We start from the raw sequence: 27,071 nt of genomic DNA on the forward strand, positions 1-27,071 counted from the left end.
ACATTATTTTTAAAGCTATTTTAAAAAATCTATTTAAAAAATACTTATCTTTTCCCCCTGTTATTCCCTCCTGGCCAATTAAGAAGGCAAGAAAATGAAATCTTCCGTTACAAACATATATAGTAAAAAAAAAAAACAGTTTCCTGAACTGGTCATATCCAAAAACCATATTTCAATCTGCATTCAGAATCTGTCACTTCTCTCTTGGATTCTTTTAGGAGCTCTCCAGAACTGTACTAGGTTTACATTAGTGTAGCTCAGAGCTGATAAGTACCTTTTAATAAAGAAGTCAAGGAAGAGAGTCCTGTGCCCCAGTCTTCTGTGCCTGCCAGACACAGAGGGCAGTGGTGTTTCAGACTAAGGAGTCTAAACTTCTTTCTAATTGTATTTTTAACAACCAAGATGGGGTTTGGCTGGCATTCAGAGAAAAGAAATGCCAGTCAGCAAGATCCCTGATCACAGCAAAGTTGTCCAACAGTGACTGTGCTGCTCATTTTCTTACGACTGACCTTGGATTACTTCCCTGGAACCTCTTCTCCTTGTTCAGGACTCTGAGATCTTCTCTACAATCTTCTCTTCTGCTCTCAGTTTTTCTTCCTTGGATTCTTTCAGTTTCCTATAGATCAGAGCTAATGAACATGTTCCAGACTAGTGCCTTCTATGTGCAGCCTAACCAGATCAACATGCAACTGGAAAATATTTAACAAAATAAATAAAACTACACCAAATCTAGAATAGTTAATTTATGGTGTTCTGAGTCAATATGTAACAGGAGGGATTCTTATACATGATTTAGTGGCCCCTGTTTCCATTGGGTCTGACAACATTGTTGTAGAATACTCTTATTCACTCTGCTACCAGTGACTCTAGCATTCAACCTGCCCCAACGTTGGAGTTGGTAGCATTCTCTTCATATCTAATGTGTTAATACTTATGGAACAGAAGGAGGATCCTTCTGCTCATTCCCTTTTGTCAATATGACTCTTATGACCAGGAGTTATTATTCCTAATCCGATCCCCTGGTATATTTGCCTCACTTAGAGCAGGAAGGTGATTCAGGAACTAGTTTTTCACAAACACATTAATATGACTTAGTCAGTTAATAAGCATTTATTTAGCATCTACTAATTGTCAGACACTGAAGGAAAATACAAAAATTGACAGCCTCTGTCCTCAAGGACCTTACATTCTAATTGGGGGATAATACACACACACACATATACACATACATTCATACATATACATATGTATATATATGCATATTATACACACATATGTGTGTATATACATATACACATATATGTGTGTACATATATACAAACATATATAGGCATGCAATAAATTCTTTTCTCTGGACACCATTTTCTCTCCTCTTTCTGTCTCTATCTTTCTCTTTCATAAATGCATATAGATAAATGTTATGTAACATATAAATAGATAGATCTATATAGCTATATAACATTCCTGTACTTTGATGATGATGTATATGGTTCATAGTTAGTTCCTATATTACTTGAGAGTCATGTTGCAGAATGTATTCAATAGGGAATTTAAATTGTGATATATACCCCCTCATACATCATTATAAATGCTAGTTATTACTATGTTTATTATATATTTCTTTTGTATAGAAGAAATAGTCACATTATACTTGATCCACTCTGCATATTGAATACCTTTCTATTCTCCTAGTAGAAATAGTACTTTGCACTACTTTTGAGCTTCAAGTGATTTTCATAGGTTCTCCATTGGAGTGTAAAGAGTCAAAAAATGTGAAAAGAAAAAATAAGAGAATGAATTTTCTTCTTCTTCTTCTTTGATTTTCCTGTCTTTTTTACTAGACACTTCAGTAAAATGGAATTTTTATTTCAAAGCAATTCCTGTTTAGCCTAAATTCTGCATATTAAAAAAAAATAGTATCTTTATTTTCTCCCCATGTTAAATTTAATCTCCCATGTTAAAATTTTTAAAAAATTGAGTTCCAATTGTATTCTCCTCTTCTTTCCCCTCTCCCTTCACTGAGATAATAAGCAATCTGATATAGGTCATACATGTGCAATCATGCAAAATATTTCCATAAATCCTGCATATCTGTTCTTCCATAATTGAGCTGAATTCTTCGTCACTGGAAAAGAGTCAGCAGTAAGCATCCTTCTCAGACTGTGATAGAAAGGAACAAGACAATAAAGTGTAGAAGTCAAATCTAGAAATGGAATTAGAAAGATATTTTGCTGAGTTCATTACTTATTCCTAGATTTCTTTCTGTTAACTAGTCTTCATCTAACTTCTCCTTATCTAATAAGACCAAATGAGATCAAATAAGATAATAATTATAAAATGCCTAGCACAGTTGAGCAAATGCTATAAAAATCTAAGCTATTATTATTATTATTTCTCAACCTGAGATCTTAGCCATTGTTCCCCTTTGAGCCTTAATCCCACCTTTCTTTCTTTCCTTCTTCTTTTGAAAATCTATGAGGTTATAGTTAAACTTAAATGTGTAATTAGTGATGGGATAGGGTGAAGAAGTGCTGAATCTCAAAAATATGTTGGGGTTTCAGAGTTTCCCCCTATAGACCACCAAATGTTGGGGACAGGGGTATACCTCACAAGTATTTTGGGGTTTCAGATTGATGTTGTGGGTTGTCTCAAAATAATTTGTAGGCCTAGAGCATCTCCAAATCAAGAGGCAAAGATTTTATTATGCTGCTGACAGCAGGAAAATTTCCCTATGGGATTTTTGGCAATTAATAAGGGGAAAGACAATTAACAAGAGGGAAATGTCATTAAGGAGGAAGATGTCATAAGGCATGTCAAGTTCCTAATGAACCTACAATAACAAGGGGAAAGATAATAAAAGGAAGCAAAGTTAACTTGGTATCATAAAGCTGATGGGCAGTTCCTAATGATCCTATAATGCCACGAGGCAGGCTAAATTCCTAAATATGTTGGAGAGCAAGGGAAACTAAGGTACTGGTAGGTTCTTTTATAGAGGAAAAAATAATATTAGGAGTTGACATAATAACTTGGCTTTTGATTAGATTCCATAACTTTTGGGATCTGGGTGATTTTGTCAATGTGAACAAGGAACAAAAGGCCTACTTAAGATCAAAAGGTCCATTTAAAGAGATAATCAGTACTCCTCCCTGCTTATCTATAGGAGTAACTTGAACAGTAATTCAGGCTCTCTCCTATCCAGGACCATCTATCAAGAATCAAGAACCCCATCAATTAGAATAGCATAATAATAACTGCCACATGTCTCTTTAAAGTTTGCAAAAATGTTTTACTTACATTATACCATTTTAGCATCATGATGATCTTATAAAGTAGGTACTTTGGATACTGTATTATTTAATGAATTTATATTGTATATACATAGATATATTGATATAGAACTAAGGTTCTGAGAAGTTAACTCATTTGCCCATGGTCACCCAACTTTTAAGGATTAGAGGAAAGATAAGAAAATGAAGTCTTTTTGACTCTAAACCTAGCAGTTTTTGTGCTTTACTGCTATTCTGTGCAAAGTGGAATATTCACTTAAGATAGAAGCAGAAGTCCTGAGTTCAGTTTCCACCCTGACACTTCCTAGATGTGTGATGATGGACAAGTCACTTAACTTTTATAAACCTTAGTTTCCTCACCTGTAAAATGCAGATATTTAAAGTGCTACATAAATATGAGAAATTTTCTAGTCCTATCTTGGTGTTTTTTAATGTAAGGAATCTGGACCTTAATGGGAAAAATGATTGGAGATTAAAAGGCTCTCAGGCCCCGTGATTTCATTAAATTACATTGCCTTTTACTCATAGGATCATAGATTTAAAGCTAAGAGGAATCTTAGAGATTGTTTAGTTCAATTCCCTCATTTTATAAATGAGATAAGGGAGATAGAAAAATTGAAGTGATTTATATTAGGTCACTCAGGTTTAAATAGTAGAAAGAGTATTTGAATCCAGGTTCTTAGCATTCAGCTCTCTTTCCCATTGTGCAATGCTACCTTTTGCTCTCTACCTGAAGTGTTTTATTCTACTTTGTAGACCAGTTTATTCTTCCTACTATCTGGGTAATCCGCATTCCTTTATTTTAGGTCCAAAAGCTTCTCTTAATTTATCAATTGAGATTTGTAGTGAAGAATTTTGCTGAAAAATATCTTCAGCATGAAGTATGACTTAATTAATCACTTGGTCTTGCCAGAAAATTGATAGGACCACACAAACATTTTAATCAACAAGATCCCTTCAACTGAATTCAATACTTTGAATTGTAATTCAAGCAGTCACCCTAGTCATAATTTCACTCCCTTGGGAGAAGTATAAAAAGCCAAGAGAAACGTTTTGTGCCTTCCCTCCTGTGTAAGTAGAATGTCATATTACCTCCCCTCCTTCTTCCTTCCCTTCAGCTCTAACTCCTGAAGCCTCAGTGCTTCCTTGTTCTTCCTCCTGTTTCTATCAGTTCATTCATCCATCGTCCTTCCTTTCACTGTATTCTTGGCAGCTTCTCCTCCCAAAGCATATTTCCAGTTACTTTCTCCCTCAGAGCTATTGGACATGATCCCAGACAGCAGTAGCTGGAGTTATGAAAAGGAACTGGGCTCAAATATACAAACTTGTCACAATTTCTATACATGGAGCTTCTCTTCACAACTGCCCTAAACACACAGTCTTGCCTTCCAAGAGCTTCTAGCCAGCTAGGAGGTAGTTAATATAATAGAACTCCTTTGCCATAGGTTAGTGAGAATAAAGTCAGGAGTCCGGAACTAGACAAACATGGACATTTGGCCTAGGATAGCTTCTGGGTTATTTCTGGCTTTGGGGGGAAGTGATAAAATTCTATCTTCCCTCTTTCCCTATTAATGGATAATGGGTCTTAAGGATAAAAAGAAAATGGTACATAATGCAGGTGGGAGTTTAGCATAAGCTCTCAGAGTAGTCAGCTGCCAGAGAGAGTTGGGGTGGGGGGGTGCGAGGGATGGCTTGGGAAATTTTAAAAGAATGGTAGAGACTGGATCTAAGGACAGTGTTTTAGCTGAGGTCCTTATGTCAAGCTTTTCCTGGGTGGTTTGAGATGTGTGCTGAGCATTTCATAACTCCTCATGACAAAGTGTCAAAGAAAGATCATAAGAACTGAATACATCACAATCCAGAGGGGATACTTTAGACTCCATCTCCACTTAACTAATATATTGCTGATGGTGATTCCCATTATGACCAGCTTGTGGGCCAGCTAGAGTTCCCATCATTACTGAGACACCCTTGGAGAGATTGTCCTCTGTGCCTCTTAGGCAGTAGATGATGAAGATAGTGTAGAATGTTGAGGTTGGGATGACAATTCCTAGTTGGAAATACAAGGTGCAAGATGCAAGCCACATGTGAACAATTCATAATGGTATTCTCTTTCCCAAAAGAAACCTTTATTTACAAGAAGAGATTAGGGATAAAATGAAGAATAAAATATGATGTGGACTTATTCTTTTCCCCTGTCAGCTCATCTCACTATCATCAGGCATAACCAATTCTCAGACTATCCTGTTTGTATAAAGCTATTGTGAGGATGCAACTCTCTCTTCTTTTAAAAATAATAATAGCTTTTTATTTTTCAAAATATATGCAAAGATAATTGTCAACATTCACCCTTCCAAAATCCTGTATTTAAATTTTTTCTCCCTCCCCTAGATGGCAAATGACCCAATATAGGTTAAACATGTGCAATTCTTTTTATTTTTTTTCAATTTTTAAATCCTTTTTAATATTTTCTTTTTTTTTTTCTGGTTATATGTTTACATTAGTTTTTTGAAAAAATATACCAGAAAGAAAAAAAAAAATAGAAGAAAAAGAAAAAAGTGAACATGGCATGTGTTGATTTACATTCTTTCTCGATAATATTCTCTCTGGATGCAAATGGTATTTCCTATCCAAAGTTTATTGAGATTGCCTTGCATCACTGAACCCCTGTGAGAAGTCTTTCATAGTTGATCATCGCACAATCTCTCTGTTACTATGTATATTGTATTCCTGGCACTATCTGTTTCACTTAGCATCAGTTCATGTAAACCTTCCCAAGCCGTTCTAAAATCAGCTTGCTCATCATTTTTACACAATAATATTATACCATAACTTATTCAGCCATTCTCTAATTGATGGGCATCCATTCATTTTTCAATTCTTTGCCATCACAAAAAGAATCGCTACAAACAATTTTGCACATGTCGGTCCTTTCCCCTTATTTATGATTTCCTTGAGATACAAATCCAGCACTCCTGGATCAAAGGGTATGTGTATAATTCTTCTAAACATATTTCTACATGTATCATACTGCACAAGAAATATCAGATCAAAAGGGAAAAAATGAGAAAGAAAAAAGCAAGCAAGCAAACACCACTAACAAAGGTGAAAACACTTTGCTATGATCCACATTCAGTCCTCTCTGGATGCAGATGGCTCTCTCCCTCACAAGTCTATTGAAACTGGCCTGAATCATTTCATTGTTGAAAAGAACCAAGTGAAGATAGAACACTTTATCAACTTCCCTTTTCTACCCCCAACCTCTGGGCATCTTTAAACAACCTTTGAGATATTGGTTTGGGACCTGATTTGACAGGTATTCCATCTGACTCTTCCTTCGTCCCTCCCTCTGAGCTCTTTGGCACTTTCTCTCCTCCCCTGAGAAACTCCCAAAGTTATATTTCCCCTTATAAAAGATCTATTCATGATAAAGATTTTTGCTGAGTCCTTTTCAATGCTAAGCCCACTAGAAGGTACTCTCTCACTCTCTCTCTCCCTCATAGTGTCTTCCCTCTAATGACATCTTTCTCTTTATTATAGTTAACTTTGTTTACCCTGCTAAACTCTTCTATGGATTTAACCTGCCAGACAATGATACATGACATATTCCTTTAATGTATTCTTCCAGATTCCTTTCCTTGGCAATCCTCTTACTCTTCCAACTTTATTTCATATTTGCCACTCCTGGTGCCTATTTTACCTCTTATTTTGTCTGTAACCTCTTCTCCTAAAAAAAAAAAAAATAATAAAAAACCCTGTTTTTTTTTGTTTTTGTTTTTGTTTTTGTTTTTTTTAGCAAAGAGAATGTCCATTATGATTTTGTCACATGTTTATTTTGAAGTTTTGCTTCTAGCTGAAGAATTGGTACTCTGACCTCATCAAAATAGATACCAGGAGTAGTAAATATGAAATAGATTTGGGAGAGTATATAGTTAGCAAGGAAAGGGATTTTAATAATTGACTAGGAAGTTCCCTAGTGGAGTTCACAATTAACCAGGAGAAAGGGAATATGCTATGAAGTGGGAGTATGCCATTGACTGGCAGGCTAAATCCATCGAAGAGTTTAGAAACCTAAAAGAGTTTGTCAGGTGTAACAAGGTGAAAGACACTATGAGACATGGAGGGGGTGAGGAGAAAGACACCGTGAGGCAGAACATATGAGCTAAAAAGGGATTTTTACAAAGATGACCTAGGCTATGGGGAGATTTATAGGGGAAATTTAACCTGTGGTGTTTGATTTCATAACTTGGTTTTCTGATTGGATACAGTAAGGTTGGGTTTCCCAACGCTTCCTTATGGTGGGACTGTGAGGCTGAGCTGATCCTATCAGTGCTCTTCTCTAGTTGCCTGAGGGAGTATTATAATTTTAGTATTTCTCCTTCCCTGCTGCCTCTATCCCCTCCAATTGTTGAGAAGGAATAGCCACGGGATAGCCAGCTTCTAAAGTAATGTATTCTCTTTAAACAGGTTTGCTTTAGGTTATCTCATTGCCATGCATGTGATACTGTTCAAGTTGGGTAGCTGTCTGAATTTGTGCCACAATCTACTCGCATGAATGAATGCAGAAGATGGGGAAGTAGAAAAAGAACCCTAAAAGAAAACAGATTTAAATGATTGAGGATTTTCTGATTAACTTGGAGCTTCAGGGGCAATCTGGTTTGTGCTTTGAGTAGCCAAGTGAAACAATAGATAGAGTGTTAGGAAGGAGTCAGGAAGACCTGAGTTCAAAATATGGTTCACTGAACCTTAATCTCTGTGTGTTTGCCTTAGTTTCCTCATCTACAAAATGATGACAATTGTGATATGGAATGACTCTCTTCCCTTGTCAGGAAGAAGCCCAGCCAGCTATTATCAGATATAATCATTTTCAGACTAGCCTGTTGGTATAGAGTGATTATGAGGTAGGAACTCTTTATCAGTCTCCATTGTCCATCCCTCAACCTCTGGGTATCTTTAAACAACCTTTTGAGATACTGATTAGTATATCTTTAGACAAGTCTGGGACCTGGTCTACTAGGATTCCATCTGACTATTCTTTAATCTCTCTCTGAGCTCCCAGGCACTTCCCCTTCAACTAGATCACCTCCCCCTTTTTTCTCTCTTCCTTCTCCCCCTCCTCTCCCCCCCTCACTCCGGGCCTTCTGAGTTTCCGCCTTTATTTCCCTGGTTTCCCCAAGAAACCCCAAGAAATGAAGATTTTTGCTAAGTTCTTTTTAGGACTAAGCCCACTATGAAGTACTCTTTCTCTCCTCATAGTGCCTTCCCTTTAATGGCACCTTTCTCCTTACTCTAGCTAACTCTAGTTAGTCTGTTAAACTCTTCTGTGGATCTAACCTACTAATTAATGACTTACTCTTGCTCTATGGAATATTTCCTTTCTCCTGGTTAATTGTGAATTGCTCTAGGAAACTTGTCTTTTCCTTGTTAACAATATGGTCTCCCAACTCTATTTCATGTTTACCACTCCTGATGCCTATTTTACCTCTTATTTTGTCTATTTTCTCTTAAACAAACCTATCTTTTGTTAAAGAAAATAGCCTTTGTGAATTTGTCACATGTTTATTTTGAACTAAGAATTGCTACCCCCACCTCATCAATAGCATCTCCCTTCCAGGGTTATTGTGAGGATCAAATGAAGTAAAAAATTGTTAAGAGCTTAGCACAGTAAATGCCATATAAATATTAACTATTATTCTTATTATTATTACTGCAATTTGAGAGCCACATGTTTACTTGAGATGATAAGGAGGAGAATAGAAAGAGAAAGATAGACAGAGAAACAATCCTCTTAACCAAATTTCTTTGGATTTGAGCTGATAATAAAAGGACCTTGTTTTTCAGCAAAACAGTTGGAGGTTTCCTTGCATTTTTGAATGCCTACCTGTGCTGGGCTTAAAAAGAAAGCCACTCAAGACAAAAAGGAAAATGAATTGCTTGGGGAAAACAAAAACAAAAACACAACACCATGCCCCAGAAGGGACCTGATTTATTTTCTAATAAATGGGAGTTTATGCAGTAAGAATGAAGAGTGAATTCCCTGGGAATGAATAGTCAGCTTCGGTTTCAGGGAATCATTGCTATTTTGGATTGCTCCACTCATTAGCCCCACCTTGTGGTTCTAACAAGACATATGGGATTTGATATATAAGCAGTAGATAGAATGTTGGGCCCCAAGTGAGGAAGATTCATTTTCACAAGTTTAAATCTTATTACCTGGGCAAGTCACTTAGCTCAGTTCCTCATCTGTAAAAAGCTAGAGAAGAAAATGGCAAACTGCTGCAGTATCTTTGCCAAGAAAACACCAAATGGGTCATGAAAAGTTGGACATGACTGAACAACAACATAAAATAATCATTTTAAAGATGCCACCTGGATAAAATTAATACTGACTAAGAGTGGGACACATACAATGTAGTCATTTTCCAAACCCAAAAGAAGGGGGGATTTTTATAGCCCTTTAAAGGAAAAAAACAAACACAATTCCAACTTACACGTATTCCTGAGGTATACATGACTGGAGCCAGATGAGAGCAGCAGAAGAAAGATGATTGAGGAAAAGAGAACTGAACCCACACAAGACCAGGTTGTGCCTCTTGTTTCCTATTTCTAAACTGACCTCCTCTTTTTAGAGCCTTCTCTCTTTTGATGTGCTATGTTGGACAATTTTATGATTGAGCTGATGCACTCAGAGAATTAAGATGTCAGAGATTTCATTTATATTCCTTCCTTGCATGTTTGCATTTTAGAAAAGTTAACAAGGAAGGCAGTACATCTCAGAACAAAAGAATAAATAGCTTATAGAATTCAGACTTGGAAGGGACCTCATCTAACCTCATCCCTTCATTTAACAAATGAAGAAATCTAGAGAGGGTTACTCAGCCAGAAAATGGCAGATCTTTTGGTCTGGGATAGAAATTCAGGCAGCAAGAATGTGATGTGAGAGGTAGAGCTGATTACAAGGGACCACCTGTTCTGCTTCTGCTTAGCCTGAAGAAAAAAAAAGGGAGACTGGGGGATGGTGAGGAGACAGTAAAATTGTGGGAGGCTGGAGGAGGCAAATGGGCAGAATTGATGGATTGATATGTGTTCTTCCACATAGCCCAGATTGAAACATCTTTGTGGTTGTAAAAGGCAGCCTGAGCCCCATGGCTGTGCAGTGCTGTGATAATATCTATTAAAGATTCTCAAGATCAATAGCATTCTCTTGATATGCTGGAGGATCTGCCTCTCTTAGGATTGTTTATATTGACTTACCACCATTAATATTTACTTAACAGCCTGTCTGTCAGGACACATAGAACCCAGAATGGTCTTTTCAGGCCTATCAACACTCCAATTTCTTTTTCTTTCTCTGGCTATATTGATTGCAAATGAATATCTGGCTCTCAGGGGTTCCTGGGTGTAAAATTAATCTTGGGATGTCCATTAGGTTTTCTGTAGGGTAGGGGTACACCAGCTCAAATGTGTACTTTGTGTGCATGTGAATATGTGTTACTGTGTTTGGAAGAGTCACAACATTTGTGAATAACACAATTTCTGCTTATGCTGTCTGTTTGCTTCCTTCCTGACTTCTGTGTCCCACTCTCATCCCTGTCTGAGAACAATAAAGCAATAGGTCTGATAATGGGTACATGTATATGCTTGGAGAAGCCAAAAAACATTTATGTCTAGACAACCAGACCACAGAAAAGTCCAGTTCTTCAGAGGGCACAACTAGGAGTAAGGTAGAGAGGAGGTCCTCAGAGATAGACAGACTTTCTTTGATTTAAGGGAACACTTACAAATAATCAGAAATGTAACAAAGTCTCTGTCTTTGGAAATCTTTAAGTAGAACCTAGATGAGCACTTGCTGGAGGCGCTTGAGAGGATTCACCATCATGGGAATGAGTTGGGCACGAGTACCCTGAAGTCCTTTCCTAGGCTTCTGGAAAGCAGTGATAGTTCTTTGGAACATTCATTTCCACATATGAGCTAAGACTGATGGGGAGAGACAACAGTAGTAACAAAAGGGAGACTTTAAAACTTATACTGGGGAAAAGTAGAAGATGAAAAAAAAATGATAGGACGATAGCTGGGAGTGGACAGCTCTGTGACAACAGCTGAGTTGAAGATAGATCAGAAAACTCCTACTTGGCTTCTATTTTTTTTGTCAAGGAAAATACGCCTGGATTCTACCTCTTTTTTCCCCCTCACTTAAAGTATTGCCTTGTGATAGTACTTTTCCTCCTTATCCCTTTTTAATACCTCTAATCACATTAGATTGTAAGATCTGTAAAGGTAGGGACTGCCTTTCTTGCCTGCATTTGTATCTCAAAACTAAGAACATGGTAAATACTAAATGGATGCTTGTTTCTCTCTCTGTGTGTCTCTCTTTTGTTGAGACAATGGGAATTAAGTGACTTGCCTAGGGTCACACAGCTAGTAGTGTTAAGTGACTGAGGCTGGATTTGAATTCACATCCTTCTGATTCCAGGATTGGTACTTTTAGATTGCATGCTATTGAGAAATGAAGAGATGCTTCTCCCCTGGCCCTTCTTAAATGTATGTTCTGGCAAGAATTGTCCAATCAGAGGGGGAGTCAAAGCAGAAGTTTATATTTCAGGGTTGAAATGATTTTCCGGGATGAATAGGTTTCTGGGATATGATGAAGAAGTTTGAATTGCAGCCTGGTTAGAGAGTCTTAGGAGATTCTCTCAGGTGTGTTTGGAGGATCGGAGGAAGTAATATGGAAAAGTGATTTGAAAACTAGAAAGCACCATCACAGAAGTTGTGCCATTAATAGAAATTGTACCTGGGCCCTGTTACTCTTGGCAAAATTGTGATGTAGGGGAAGTTTCCATTCACTTCAAGTCTAAGTACTTCTTTTTATGTAGCCTTTTCCTAGCTCACTTTCTTCTGTTTCTCAGTGCTCAGTACTGTCACAATTCCTGCTGTCAAGAAGAAAGATGATCCAATCAGCTCATTTATACCAAATGTTTGAAACTCAGGAGTAAGCTCAAACCAGCTCCTGACTAAGAGTTGATTATTAAATTTTCCACATGAGGGAGTTCCAGGGGTGGAGCCAAGGTTTTCCTCGAAAACCACATGAAACCAAACCTCTGAAAAGAGTCTGATAGAATGAAACCCTCTCCAGCTCAAGACAGACTGTAAAAACTTCAAGAAAAGTCAATCTTACTGGGGTAAAAAGATATATCACAGCAAATCAGCAACTAAGATCCCTTAGTCCTGATTCAGTGAAGGAACAGATCGAGGGGCAGCTTCCAGTCCCAGCTCAGAAGGCAAAATCTGGGAAACCAGGTTGTTTTTTGAACAGAACAGGTAAATCTATCCCCCTATAAACACAAGGAGTTCCTGTGCTCAACGTCAAAGCTCAGAGCTACACAGGGAGCTTGGAACAATGCCACCTTTATCCCAGGAGCAGAGCTCTACCTTAAAAGTAAAAAAAAGAGGAAATACCAAAAGTAAAGGAAAGAAAATGAGCAAGAAACAGAAAAGAACCTTGACTATAAAAAGCTGCTGTGGTGACAGGGCAGACCAAAAAACAATCTCGTATGAGAACAGAATGTCCACAGAAGAAACCTTAAAGAGTGATGTAAATTGATCCAATCTCATATGAGAACAGAATGTCCACAGAAGAAACCTCAAAGAGTGATGTAAATTGATCTCAAGCTCAAAGAGGCTTCTTGGAAATGCTCATAAAAGACTTCAAAAGACAAAAAAGAGAGGTATAAGAAAAAAATGAGAAAAGAAATGAGAGGTATGCATCAGAGAGTCAAGTTTGGAAAAAAAAAATTGTCTGAAGAAAACAATTCCTTAAAAAGTAGAATAAACCAAATGGAAAAAAATTACAAAAGATAACTGAAGAAAATCACACATTAAAACTAGAACAGGGCAAATGGAAACTAATGATTTTGTGAGATAGCAAGGATCACTCAAATACACTAAAAAGAATGAAAAAATGGAAGAAAATATAAAATACCTCATTGTCAAAACAGCCGATCTAGAAAATAGATCCAGAAGAGACAATTTAAAATTTATTAGTCTACTTTAAGGCCATGACCAAAAAAATAGCCTGGATAGCATTCTACAAGAGATCATTAAGGAAAACTGCCCCAATATTCTAGAAACAAAGGAGGAAATACTCATTGAAAGCATTCCTCTATCACCTCTGGAAAAAGATCTCCCAAAGAAAAACCCTAGGAACATTGTTGTGAAACTCCAAAACTATAATCTCAAGGTAAAAATACTGCAAACTGCCAGACAAAAACAATTCAAATATCAAGGAGCAAATATCAGGATTACCTAGGATATGGCAGCATCTACAATAAGGCATCAGAGGGCCTAGAATATAATATTCTGGAAGGCAAAGGACTTGGGCTTACAACCAAGAATTAACTACACAATGGGATGCAGCAGCATCTTTCAGGGAAGGAGATGGAGCTTCAATGAAGTAAAAGACTTTCAATTATTTCTTTTGATAAAACTAAATAGAAAATTTAATCTACAAACACAGCACTCAAGAGAACCCTAAAAAGGTAAACAGGGGAAAAATATATACTTAAAGGTTAAACTTTATACCCCTAGATAATAAAAAAAAAAATCTGTAACTTGAGAACTGTATCTGCCACTGGAACAGACAGAGGTGGTCATCACATGGACTATGTGGTTGTGAATGGACTGTGATATGATGGCATTGAAGAAAAAGACATTAAGGGTTGGGAAAAGATCTGTACTGGAAAAAGAGGCAAGGGGAGATATAATGGAGGTATAAAAGATCTATTACAATGGAAGGAAAGAAGGGAGAGAAATGAGCATTGTCTGAAGTTTGATCTCATCAGTTTTGGCTTTTAGAAGGAATAATCTAATCATTCATTTGGATATAGAAATTTATCTAACCCTCTAAAGAAGTAGGAGGAAAAAGAGGAAAAGAAAAGGGAGGAGCAGGAGAGAGGGGAGAGCAGAAATATTAGGTAAAAAGGTAAGAAAAGGGGCAAGTAATGGATGGAGAGGGTTAAAAAAAACACTATTAAGAGGAGGGGGAGAGGTGACAGGAGATAAGATAGTGGGTGAAGTGGGTAAAAAAACACATGACTAAGGACAGAGTGGAAAGATAGAATAAAAGTATATACACAGGAGAAAATAGGATGAAGGAATACAGAGCTGGTAATCATAACTGTTAATGTTAATGGAATGAATTCTCCCATAAAATGGAAGCAAATAGCAGATTGGATTAAAAAACAGAATCCTACAAATATTGCATACAAGAAACACAAAAGATTGACCCATATAGAGTAAAGGTAAAAGGCTGGAACAGAATTTATTATGCTTCAACTGAAGTTAAAAAAAAAAATAGCAGGGATAGCAATTTGGATCTCGGATAAAGCAAAAATAAAAATAGATCTTATTAAAAGAGATAAGGTGGGAAAGTACATCTTGATAAAGGATATTATAAATAAATGTGTGTGCACCAAGTTGTAGAGTAGGAAAATTCCTAGAGAAAATTTTAAGCCACTTTCAGAAAGAAATAGACAGTAGAACAACTCTGGGGGACCTCAGCCTTTGCCTCTCAGAATCAGACAAGTATAACCACAAAATAAACAAGAAGGAAACTAGGAAGGTTAATAGAATCCTAGCAAATCTAGATATGATAGACTTCTGGAGAAAATTGAATAGAGAGCAGAAAGGAATACACCTTTTTCTTGGTAGTGCATGTCACCTACACAAAAATTGACTATGTATTAGGGCATAAAAACCTCACAATCAAATGCAAAAAGGCAAAAATAGTAAATGCTTCCTTTTCAGACTACAATACAATAAAAATATATATTCAATAAAGGGTTAGGGAAAGATAGATTAAAAACAAATTGGAAATTAAATAATCAGATTCTAAAGAATGAGTGGGTCAAACAACAAATCACAAAAACAATCCATAATTTCATCTGAGAAAATGACAATTATGAGACAACATATCAAAACTTATGGGATACAGTCAAAGCAGTTCTTAGGGAAAATTTTGTAGCTCTAAATAGCTACAGAAATAAAATAGAGAAAGAGAAATCAATGAACTAGACGTACAACCAAAAAAGCTGGAAAAAGAACAAATGAAAAACTCCTGATTAAATACTAAATTAGAAATTTTGAAACTGAAAGAAGAAATTAATAAAATAGAAACTAAGGAAACTATTGAACTAATAAACAAAACTAAGAGTTGGTTTTATGAAAAAACTAATAAAATAGATAAACATTTGGTTAATTTGTTCAGAAAAAGGAAAGAAATAAAAACAAATCACCAACTTCAAAAATGAAAGGGGTAAACTTAACAGCAATGAAAAAGAAGTTAAAGTAATAATTAGGAGTTATTTTGCCCAACTTTATGGCAGAAAGTCTGACAATCTAACTGAAATGGATGAATATTTAGAAAAATATATACTGTCCAGCTTAACAGAAGAGGAAATAAAATACTTAAATAGTCCCATTTTATTTATTATTTTTTTTCCTTCATTAAAGCTTTTTATTTTTCAAAACATACGTGTGGACAATTCTTCAACATTAACCCTTGTAAAACTTGTGTTCCAATTTTTCCTTCCCTTCCTCCATGCCATCCACTAGATGGCAAGTAGTCCAATATATGTTAAACATTGTAGAAATATATGTTAAATCCAATATATGCATACATATTTATACAATTATCTTGCCACACAAGAAAAATAAAGTCAAACCAGAAAAAAAGAGAAGCACAATAAAATGCAAGCAAACAGCAACAAAAAAAGTAAAAATACTATATTGTGAACCATACTCAGTTCTCACAGTCTTCTTCCTGCATATAGATGGCTCTCTTTATCACTAAACTATTGGAATTAGTTTGAATCATCTCATTATTGAAAAGAGCCACATCCATCAGAATTGATTATCATATAATCTTGTTGCTATGTACATTGATCTTCTGGTTCTGCTCATTTCACTTAGCATCAATTCATGTAAGTCTCTCCAGGCCTCTCTGAAATCATCCTGTTGGTTGTTTCTTACAGAACAATAATATTTTATAACATTCATATACCATAACTTATTTAGCCATTCTCCAAATAGATGGGCATCCATTCAGTTTCCAGTTTCTTGCCACTACAAAAAGGACTGCCACAAACATTCTTGCACATGTGGGTCCCTTTCCCTCCTTTAAGATTTCTTTGGGATATAAGCCCAATAGAAACACGGATGGATCAAAGGTATGAACAGTTTGATAATTTTTTAAAGCATAGTTCCAAATTGTTTTCCAGAGTGATTGGATCCATTCACAAGTCCACCAACGATGTTACAGTATCCCAGTTTTCCCACATTCCCTCTAATATTTGTCATTATCTTTTCCTGTCATCTTAGCTAATCTCAGAGGTGGGTAGTGGTATTTCAGAATTGTCTTAATTTGCATTTCGCTGATCAATAGTGATTTAGAGCATATTTTCATATGTAAATAGTCCAATTTTTAGAAAAAGAAATTGAACAAGTCATTAATGAACTCCCTAAGATAAAATCTCCAGGGCCAGATGGATTCCCAATGAATTCTACCAAACATTTAAAGAACAATTAATTACAATGCTATTTGGGAAAATAGGTAAAGAAGGAATACTGTCAAATTCCTTCTATGACATAAATATAGTAATGATACCTAAACCAGAAAGGGCCAAAACAGAGAAAGAAAATTATAGACCAGTCTCCCTAATGGATATCAATGCAAAAATTTTAAGTAAAATATTTGCAAACTAAAAATATTATCAAAATTAGAGCAACTTATCAGCCGAATAATATACTATGACCAAGTGAGATTTATATCAGGAATGCAGGGCTGGTTCAATATCAGGAAAACTATTACCATAATTGACCATATCAATAACAAACCCAACAGAAATCATATGATAATCTCAATAGATTCAGAAAAAGCTTTTGACAAAATACACCACTTATTCCTATTAAAAACACTAGAGAGCATAAAGATAAATGGAGCTTTTCTTAAAATAATAAGCAGTATCTATCTAAAACCTGCAGCAAGTATTATTTGTAATACAGAGAAGCTGGAGACATTCCCAATAAGATCAGGGGTGAAACAAGGATGCCCATCACCACCACTGTTATTCAATATTTCTACTAGAAATGTTGGCTTTAGCAATAAGAAAAGAAAAAGAAACTAAGGGAATTAGAATGGGCAATGGGGAAATAAAACTAAACCTCTTTGCAGATGATATGATGATATAGTTAGAGAATCCTAGAAAGTCATCCCAAAACCTATTGGAAACAATTCACAGCTTTAGTGAAGTTGCTGGATATAAAATAAACCCACACAAATCATCAGCATTTTTATAAATTATTTATGAAGCCATCAGCAAGAAATAGAGAAATTCTACTTAAAATTACTGTAGACAAAATAAAATACTTGGGGTTCTACTTGCTAAGACAAATCCAACAACAATATGAACACAATGATAAAACACTTCTCACACAAATAAAATCATATTTAAGCAATTGGAAAAATATCAATTGTTCATAGCTAGGGTGAGTTCATATACTACAAATGACAATTCTGTCTGAATTGGTCTCTTTGTTCAGTACTGTACAAATCAAACTGACAAAATATTTCATAGAACTATTAAAAATAATGACAAAATTCAACTGGAAAAACAAAGGTCAAGAATATTAAGAGAATTAATGAAAAAAATTACAAAGGATGGTGACTTAGCAGTACTAAACCCCAAACTATGTTATAAAGCAGTAGTAATCAAAATCATTTGGTACTGGCTAAGAAATAGAGTGGTGGATCAGTGGAACAGATTAGATACATATGACATAATTATCAAGGCCTGTAGCAATTTAGTACTTGATAATCCCCCAAATTCCAGCTTCTGGAATAAGAACTCACTACTTGACAAAAATTGCTGGGAAAACTAGAAAATAATGTCAGAAATTCAGCATAGACCTACATCTCACAGTTCATACCAAAATAAGATCAGAATGCATACACAATTTGGGCATAAAAGATGATACCCCAAACAAATTAGGAGAACAAGAGATAATTTCCCTATCAGATCTTTGGAGAAAGGAGGAATTTATGACCAAAGAACTAGAAAACTTTATGAAAGGCAAAATGGACAACTTAGATTACATTAAGTTAAAAAGTTTTTGCACAAACAAAATCAACAGAAACAAGATTAAAAGGGAAGAACAAAGTTGGGGAAAAATCTTTACAGCTAATATTTCTGATAAAAGTCTCATTTCTAAAATATATAAAGAACTGTGTCAAATTTATAAGAATACAAGTCGTTCCCCAACTGATAAATGGTCAAAGGATATGAACAGACAATTTTCAGATGATGAAGTTAAAACTATTTATAGTCATATGAAAAGGTGCTCCAAATCATTATTGATTAAAGAAATACAAATTAAGATTACTATGAGATACCACCTCACACCTCTCAGATTGCCTAAAATGACAGGAAAAGATCATGATAAATGTTGAAGGGTATGTGGGAAGACTGGGACATTAATGCATTGTTGGTAGAGTTGTGAAATGATCCATCTATTCAGGAGAGCAGTCTGGAACTATGCTCTTTGGGCTATCAAACAATGTATACCCTTTGACCCAGCAATGCTGTTTCTGGGTCTGTATCCCAAGGAAATCATAAAGGAGGAAAATGGACTCTCATGTGCAAAAATGTTTGTAGCATTTCTTTCTGTGGTAGCAAAGAATTGGAAAAGAAGTGGATGCCCATCAATTGGGGAATGGCTGAACAAGTTGTGGTACATGAAGGTAATGGAATATTATTTTTTTCTACAAAAAATGATGAACAAGTTGATTATAGAAAGACCTGGAAAGATTTACATGAAATGATGCTGAGTGAAACAAGCAGAAGCAGGAATACATTGTACACAATAACAGCAAGAATGTGTGATGATCACTTATGAAAGGCTTTGTTCTTCTCAATAGTTCAGTGATCCAAAGTAATCTCAATATATTTTGGTCAGAAAATGTTATCTATCTCCAGTAAAAGAACTAAGGAGAATGAATATAATTTTTTATTATAGCTTTTTATTTATAAAATATATGCATGGGTAATTTTCCAGCATTAACAACTGCAAAACCTTTTGTTCCAATTTTCCCCCTCCTTCCAAATGAATATAAATTAACACGTGTTCACTTCTTTTTTCTGTTTTTTAAAAATCTCTCTTATAGTTTTTCTCTTTTGCTCTGATTTTTCTTTCCCAACATGATCAATAAAACAATGTGTATTAAAAATAAATACTTTTATTGGTATAAAAAAGAGAATAAATTCTACCATTTGAATCTATCCTAAAAAAAATTTCCACATGAGCATTTATACTTTGGATTAGCTGGTTGGTAAATCCTACAAATCAGATCTTGTTCTACTGTTTTGTTGGTTGCTAGATTTAAGAAAGTTATGGAGATAATATTAATAACATAGAAGAAACTTAAAAGTGTGTCTTGTATACCCATTCCCTAACCCAAGGTGATTTTTAAACATTTGCCAGTACTTCCCTTTCACAGTCTGTAATGTATTTCCCCTCCTGTGGGAGTACCTATTTATATCAAGTCTGCAAAGAGAGGGCCATGTTTAAATACAAAGAAATGATTTAGTTAGTGTGGAATTTTAGACAGGAAGATTTCCTGGGACTCTCAAATAACATAGTAAGGACTACCTTTGCAAAAACCCAATGCTCTTTTGTTTTTACCACTTTGGTTGGCAACTGGCAACATTTTGAAATAAAATGATCACTGATTATTACAATTGAATATAGTTTGACTTCATTATCTTTATTGTATGATTATTTTGATCATTTGATGACCATTTAGAAAAAAAAAAAACTATTTCCATCTATTAATGATGACCTCATTACTGGACATAATACTCAGAGCTGGTTTCCATGGAAACATTTATGACAAGATATTATAGGAAGGAAATCCTCTGATTACAGATCCAGTCCTGTTTCTTAGCAACCCATCTAAATCTCCCCATTTAAATTTAGATACTGCATTCCCTTGATAGCCTTATTAATATACAATATTTAGAAGGTCAATTGGGCTTATTTTGGAAATCCAAAACATGAATAATTTTGATGAAATCTAATTGTATGATAAAGGGAGAAAACATCCCTTGCTGATACTTCCTTATTTGTTAGCTGCTTATATTTATGTTGTATTTAAAAAAATGTTTTTGGGGTTGGGGGAAGAGGAAAGGGAAAATAAAGATTTATCAAACGTATTTTAAAGTTTCCTTGAAATCTAAGATTTCTTTTTCAACTTACAGTAGAAAAGAATGTTTTGAAAAGCAATTGCTTGCTGGGCTACATCTCTAAAAATCATGCTACCCATGCAAACCTTAGCATAGATTTTGCTGCTTTGTATAGTAATGAGTTTTTCATCACTGGAGATATTTAAATAGAAGCTGCATAAGTACATGGATGTTGTCAGTGTTGTAGAATGGTTTTGTATTTATGATTATGCTTATAGCAGACAGGTAGTGAGGTGGATAGAGTGTTGGATCTGAATTCACTTAACCCTTCTTAGCCTTAGTTTCTTCATCTGTAAAATGGGGATACCTACTTCAGAGGGTTGTTGTAAAGACTAAATGAAATCACATGCTTTGCACATTGTAAGTACTTCATTCATTCACTCACTCATTTATGATGCAATAGAATGAAGGTGTCTCAGAGATGTCTCAAAGAACATGTTGTGTTAGTTTATTGTGTTTGTGTTTTTGCTAGTCCTTCTAATAAATCTTATTTTTCCCCCCTGAGGCAACCAGTGTTAAGTGACTTGCCCAGGGTCACACAGCTAGGAAGTGTTAAATGTCTGAGGTCAGATTTGAACTCAGATCCTCCTGACTTCAGAGCTGATGCTCTATCTACTGCACCACCTAGCTGTCCTTAACAAATCATATTTTGATCTTTTCTTTCAGTACCTCATGATTCAGGCCTGAGGATGTTGCTATCATATTGGTGTGGAATAGATTGAACCCTTCCACAGGCACCAGGGTATGTTTTTAGAGAATAAGAAGTCTTTTAAAAATTTTTTGTAGAAGTTAAATCTCTCATTAACATCATAAATGATGTCTTGATTCTTAGAAAGGATTGTGTAGAATTGGAAGATCTGGATTTATCTTACCTTTTGTGTTTGTGGTTGTGATTATGAGCAAGTTATTTAATTTTTCTTATGTTTAGTTTTACCACCAGTAACATGTGACAACAATAACCCTGGTACCTTCCTCTTGGGCCAGGTAGGGGGAGTAGTAGATAAGACTTGAGTTCAAATCTGGCCTCAGACACTTACTAACTTTGTGACCCTGGGGGAAATCACTTTACCTTATTTGCCTCAGTTTCCTCATCTGTAAAATAAACTGCAGAAAGACCTAGCAAAATGCCTCAATATCTCTGCCATGAAAATCCCAAATTGAGTCATGAAGAGTTGTAAGTGATTGAGTTAGTCAACAACATAATATCCACTTGGGATCACTGAGAGGATGAAATAAGCTAATGTATATAAAGTATATTGTATAAATATTGGTCATTGCTTAGGAGTTTTTTTTTTTTTTGAATTTTTCTAATCTTTGGGCACCATGAGGAAGTTTTATAAAAAAGTAAATTTTATTTTCAAAGTTTTTTTTTCTTTTTACCTCCCCAACTTATCTACTGAAAAAGAAAGAGAAAAAAAACTCTGTAACTATATGTTTGATCAAACAAAACAAATTCTCATATTGGCTGTATTAAAAAATATGTCCCAATTTGAATTCTGAACCTATCAAATCTCTATCAGGAGGTAGGCAATGCATTTCATCTTAAGTTCTCTCTAACTATAGTTAGTTATTGTATGCCTCAGAGCTTTTATCTTTCAAGGTTATTTTTCTTTACAAAATTATTTTTATTGAAAAAAATTACTCAGTTCTACTTATCATATAGTTCATATGAGTTTATACAAGTCTTCCCAGGTTTCTCTGAAATTGTACCTATTATTGTTTCTCACAGCTCACAATAATATTGTTACCTTCATATATTAGGAATAGTCCAGCCATTCTACAATTGATAGAAATCCATAAAGTGGAGTTTAATCTGGCTTTCCACTGATAATAATAATAGCAAAGATTTATATAGCATTTTAAGCTTTTTAAAGCACTTTCTATCTATATTGTATAATTTGTTCCTCATGATAACAGGTAAGTGCTATTGATGAGAATCCTCAACTAACTTTTTCTGAAGAATATGCATGCATACATACATACATACATACATACATAAACTAGAGCCATATCAGATCAATTCTTTTATCCTGTTTAGCCCGGGAGTGGCTAAGATCAAGATACTAATAAGTGGCAGAGCTGGATATAGAATTTATGCTTTTTATTTGTTCTACTCTATCACAAATGCAGGAGTTTCTTTTAATAGAACAGTAGAATAGATCATGTCTGTCCATTCCACTATTTTAAAGAACCTATAGTCCTTTGAATTTGGAACATGAAAACATTAACCTGCCAATTTACTTAATAGTCAATTATTATATTTAACATGAGATAGAGGAGAATGGAACAGTCAGTGCTAAAGTAATTTACAAATATTTTATTTGTTCCTCAAAGCAACGGTGGATAATAGGTGTTATTATTATTCCCATTTTAAATTAAGCAAAATAAGGCAGAGAGAGATTAAGTGACTCAGAGTCACATAGATAGTAAAGGTCTGAGGTTGCATGTGAACTTAAATCTTCCTGACGCTAGATTCAGAGCTGCATCTACTCTGCCATCCAACTGCCCTAGTCAAGGAAAAAAACAACAACTATTTAATGGATAGGGTAGTTTGAGCAAACTAGTGAAATTAGTGGATGTGTATAGCTACAGCCCAGATAATCCATGATGTGGGTAATATAGACATCAGATAATGAGAAGTACCGAAATTTGAGGTTTGGTCATGTGAAGAATTCCCAATGGCCATTCTCTCTGGCAAAAGACAGATTTATTTAGGAAAAAGGGTTACAGACAAAATGGAGGGATACAACAGACACCTGGAATGGTAAATATGAAATAGAGTGGGAGAGCATGTGAAAGACAGATTCCTCAGTGGAAGTCAGAATTACCCAGTAGAAAGGGAGCATCCCCATGAGGGTGGAGCATGCCCTTAGCTGGTAGGCTAAACATTAAAGGGACTTAGCACCCTAAAAGAGTTAGCTAACTGTAAGGAGGAGAAGTGGGGTTGGGAAGCAGAGGGGAGTTAGGAGAGATTACCCCAAGGCATGGAGAAGGGGTGAGGAGAAAGACACCACGAGGAAGAGTCCGTGATCCAAAGGAAGGCAGCAGCAAAGGAATGACCCATAAATAGATTTTATAGGGAAAATTTAATCTCAGGGATATCAGATATTTTTGATAGAACATGGAAAGATGATACTGCTCTGGATGCCTTCAGAGGGTGGGTCTTAAGGGTTTGACATAACTTGGATTTCTGACTGAACTACTTCCCCAGAGGGTTGGACCATGGAGCTAAACTGATCTCTCTCAGTGCCTTCTCCTTGCCTGACTCAGGGATCAATTCTTTAGTTTCTCTCTGTCCAACACATGAGTCAGACTCTCATCAATCCATAGTATGCTGATAGACCATCAATCTCTTATGAGTTGGCCAAATAATAAAATATTCTTATTGAAGGGAATTTTAGAAAGATCTTCATTGCATAGTAGCCAGCTTCAGATTTTCCAGAAATGCCAGCTACTTGCTTCACTGTAGAGCTGTGTCTCTGGAAACCACAGAAAGGTAAAACTCAGATTGGTATTTAGCATTCCCTTGAAATAGAAAGGCAAAATTCTAGAGAAGTAAAACTCCAGAAAATTCCAAAACTCCAGGAAAAACTTCCAGAGGAAGATTAAACTCCAATTGCTCAGTTTCATGCAAGTATGTAGAGTATGTGTTTTGCTGTATTTGGAATAAAGTTTGAAGGGGAGTGGTGGGCCTGCTGTTTAGTGAGTTAGTATTTAGCAGAAGGGATGTGAGAAGGGAAAAGTTTGCCTCATGGGATCCATTAAATCTGTGCTAATTATTTTGCCTTTAGGTGTCATCCCCTGAGGTGAGAGTTTAGATTCTAAAAATCAGGCTGCCCTGATGACTTCATCCCATATTTATCCAGATGCTGAAAAATACTGGAGTTTTCATTTGCTGATTTGATTTTCCAAGTGGTAAATGGAATATGTTCTAGATATCAGGAGTTCTTAAATCTTTTCTGTGTCATGGATCCCCCTGGCAGTCCAGTAAACTCTATGGACCCTTCTCAGAATAAAGTTGTTAAAAGCATAAGGAAAGTGGGAAGGAAAGAAGAAAAAGAAGGAATAGAATCCAATAAATAGGTGCTATTGTATCCTCATTTTACAGTGAAGGAAACTGAGGCAGACAAGTGCCTCAGTTAAGTACCTTAATCACATTTTATTATTATATTAATTAATCAATATGTAAATTGTTATTTGATTAAAATGTATAGAATTAAAAGAAAACCAGTTATATTGAAATATAATTACTAAAATATTAAAAAGTAAGTTCCCATGCAGATAGACCCAAGCTTAAGAAAGAGCTTCCCCTTGAGAACTTTTCAGATGAAAAGGAAAGAGTCAAAAAAAGCTTCCCCCCAAATCGATTCTTTGGTCTAGCATAAGTGCTGGCTCTGATCTACTCTATGCCTATGGATTAACAGGCATTATGGTGATGAGATTGGACACAGAGTAAGGAAAACGGGTTCAAATCCTTCCTCAAACCCCCATTAAGTTGGAGTGTATATCTTGTTTGAGGAGGACTAATACCTCTGGGGTGAGAGCCCCCTGAACCTTTTTCAGGGAAATTCATCCACTTTTGGTGTTCACCTGATACTCAATTCTCAAAAAACTGTAGCATGTGCTGCAGTCCCAGTAAACCATCTCAGCAGATGGGCTAAACCAAGTTGAGGGTAACTAGCAGGACTCAAATCCACAGTCCTTGAGTTAAGGGTATGTCTTTCCCAAACATGAATACTTTCCTTGGAAGAATGGGCAGATGAGAAAAAAAAATGTTCCACTAGCCATATGTGAGATTGAAGCAGGTGCTATGGAATGTAGAGCTTGGCTAGACACTGAAGAAATCAAGGGCATTGACTGCATCTCAGGCCACCACCAGACATCTTGACTTTTTAGATTGTCTCTCCTAGATTTATTTTCTAGATAGTTTTTTTTTTTTTTTTTTTTACCAGTGAGGTATTTTACATTTTCTTCTATTTAATTTTTTTTTTGATTTTGTTTGACTGATTCTTGAAGTCTCATTGAATCATTCACTTCCATTTATTAAATGTTAATTTTTAATGAATTATTTTCTTCAGTTAGCTTTTTTAATATCATTTTACATTTGGTTGAATGAACTTTTAAATGAGGAGTTTTTTTCATTGCATTTTTTCCATTTCACAAATTCTCTTATTCAATTAGTTGGTTTCTTTTTCATATTTATTTTGTAAGGAGTTATATGCTTTTTCCATTTCATCAAATCTATTTTGTAAGGAGTTATATGCTTTTTCCATTTCATCAAATCTACTTTTTAAGGAGTTTTTTTCAGACAATTTCCATTTTTCCTTTTCCAAACTCTCTTGTCAAATTCTCATTTCCTTTCCCCAATTTTCTTCTAATTCTCATTTAAGATCCTTTTTGAATTCTTCCAAGAGAGCCTTGTGAAATGGGGATCAACTCATATCATCTTTGGGGGCTTCATCTGGAGATGATTTGCTTTTAGGATTCTCAGAATTTGAGATCTGTTCTTTTTTTCCATAAAAACTATCTATGGTCAGTGTTCGTTTTGATTTTTTTGCTCATATTTTTAAAGGTTGAGGTCTGCTCTTAAGGCAAAGGGGCAACAACCACATTAGGTTTCCCTGGGGCTGGTTCTGCTAACTGATTTCTGGGGCTGGATAGGTGTGACCAGGTCTCCTGTTTTTCTGGGGTTCAACCTTTTGTATTTGCTTTGGATAACAGCTAATCTGATGATTGATTGGCTTGTAACCAGGACAGAGTAGTTTAAGAACACCCCAGTAGATTCCCTGATGTGTAGATTCAGCAAAACCCTAGTTTCCTGCCCTAGGCTCCTTGCACTGTGTCTGCTCTTGCCAGCCTCTCCCCATGCTCAATGAAACAGATCTTTTCTGAAGTTCTCCCAAATCTTCTAGAAATTATTGTTCCAAATATTTGTGGGTTCTGTCACTCCAAAACCAGTTAAGAGGCTTGATCTGGTGTTCATCTGAGGGAAATTAAGAGAAGTTCAGATAAAGACTTGTCTATTCTTTGCCATCTTGGCTCTACCTTAGGCACTCTGACTTTTGACTTGTCCCTAGACTTCAGTAACTCAGAAAAAAAGTTTGGCTGATGACTTTACACAACTCTGCTTCACTTTAATCTAATTTATACACGAGTCTAGATATCATCTTATTATATCTTTGGTCTTCTTTGAAAATGGATAAACACTTATCCTCTCTGTACCTGTTTTCTCATCTGTAAATTGAGGAGGTTTAACTCAATCAGCTCTAAAATAATTTCTAGTTCTGAATCTATGATTCTTTTTTTTTTAATTTAAATTTTATTTTAGTTAATAATAACTTTGTATTGACAGAATCCATGCCAGGGTAATTTTTTTTACAAAATTATCCCTTGCACTCGCTTATGTTTTGTTTTTTTCCCTCCCTCCCTCCACCACCCCCCCAAGATGGCAAGCAGTCCTATATATGTTAAGTATGTTGCAGTATATCCT

This window comes from Antechinus flavipes, chromosome 3 (genome assembly GCF_016432865.1).
Source record: "Antechinus flavipes isolate AdamAnt ecotype Samford, QLD, Australia chromosome 3, AdamAnt_v2, whole genome shotgun sequence".
In the NCBI taxonomy this organism is placed as follows: Eukaryota; Metazoa; Chordata; class Mammalia; order Dasyuromorphia; family Dasyuridae; genus Antechinus; species Antechinus flavipes.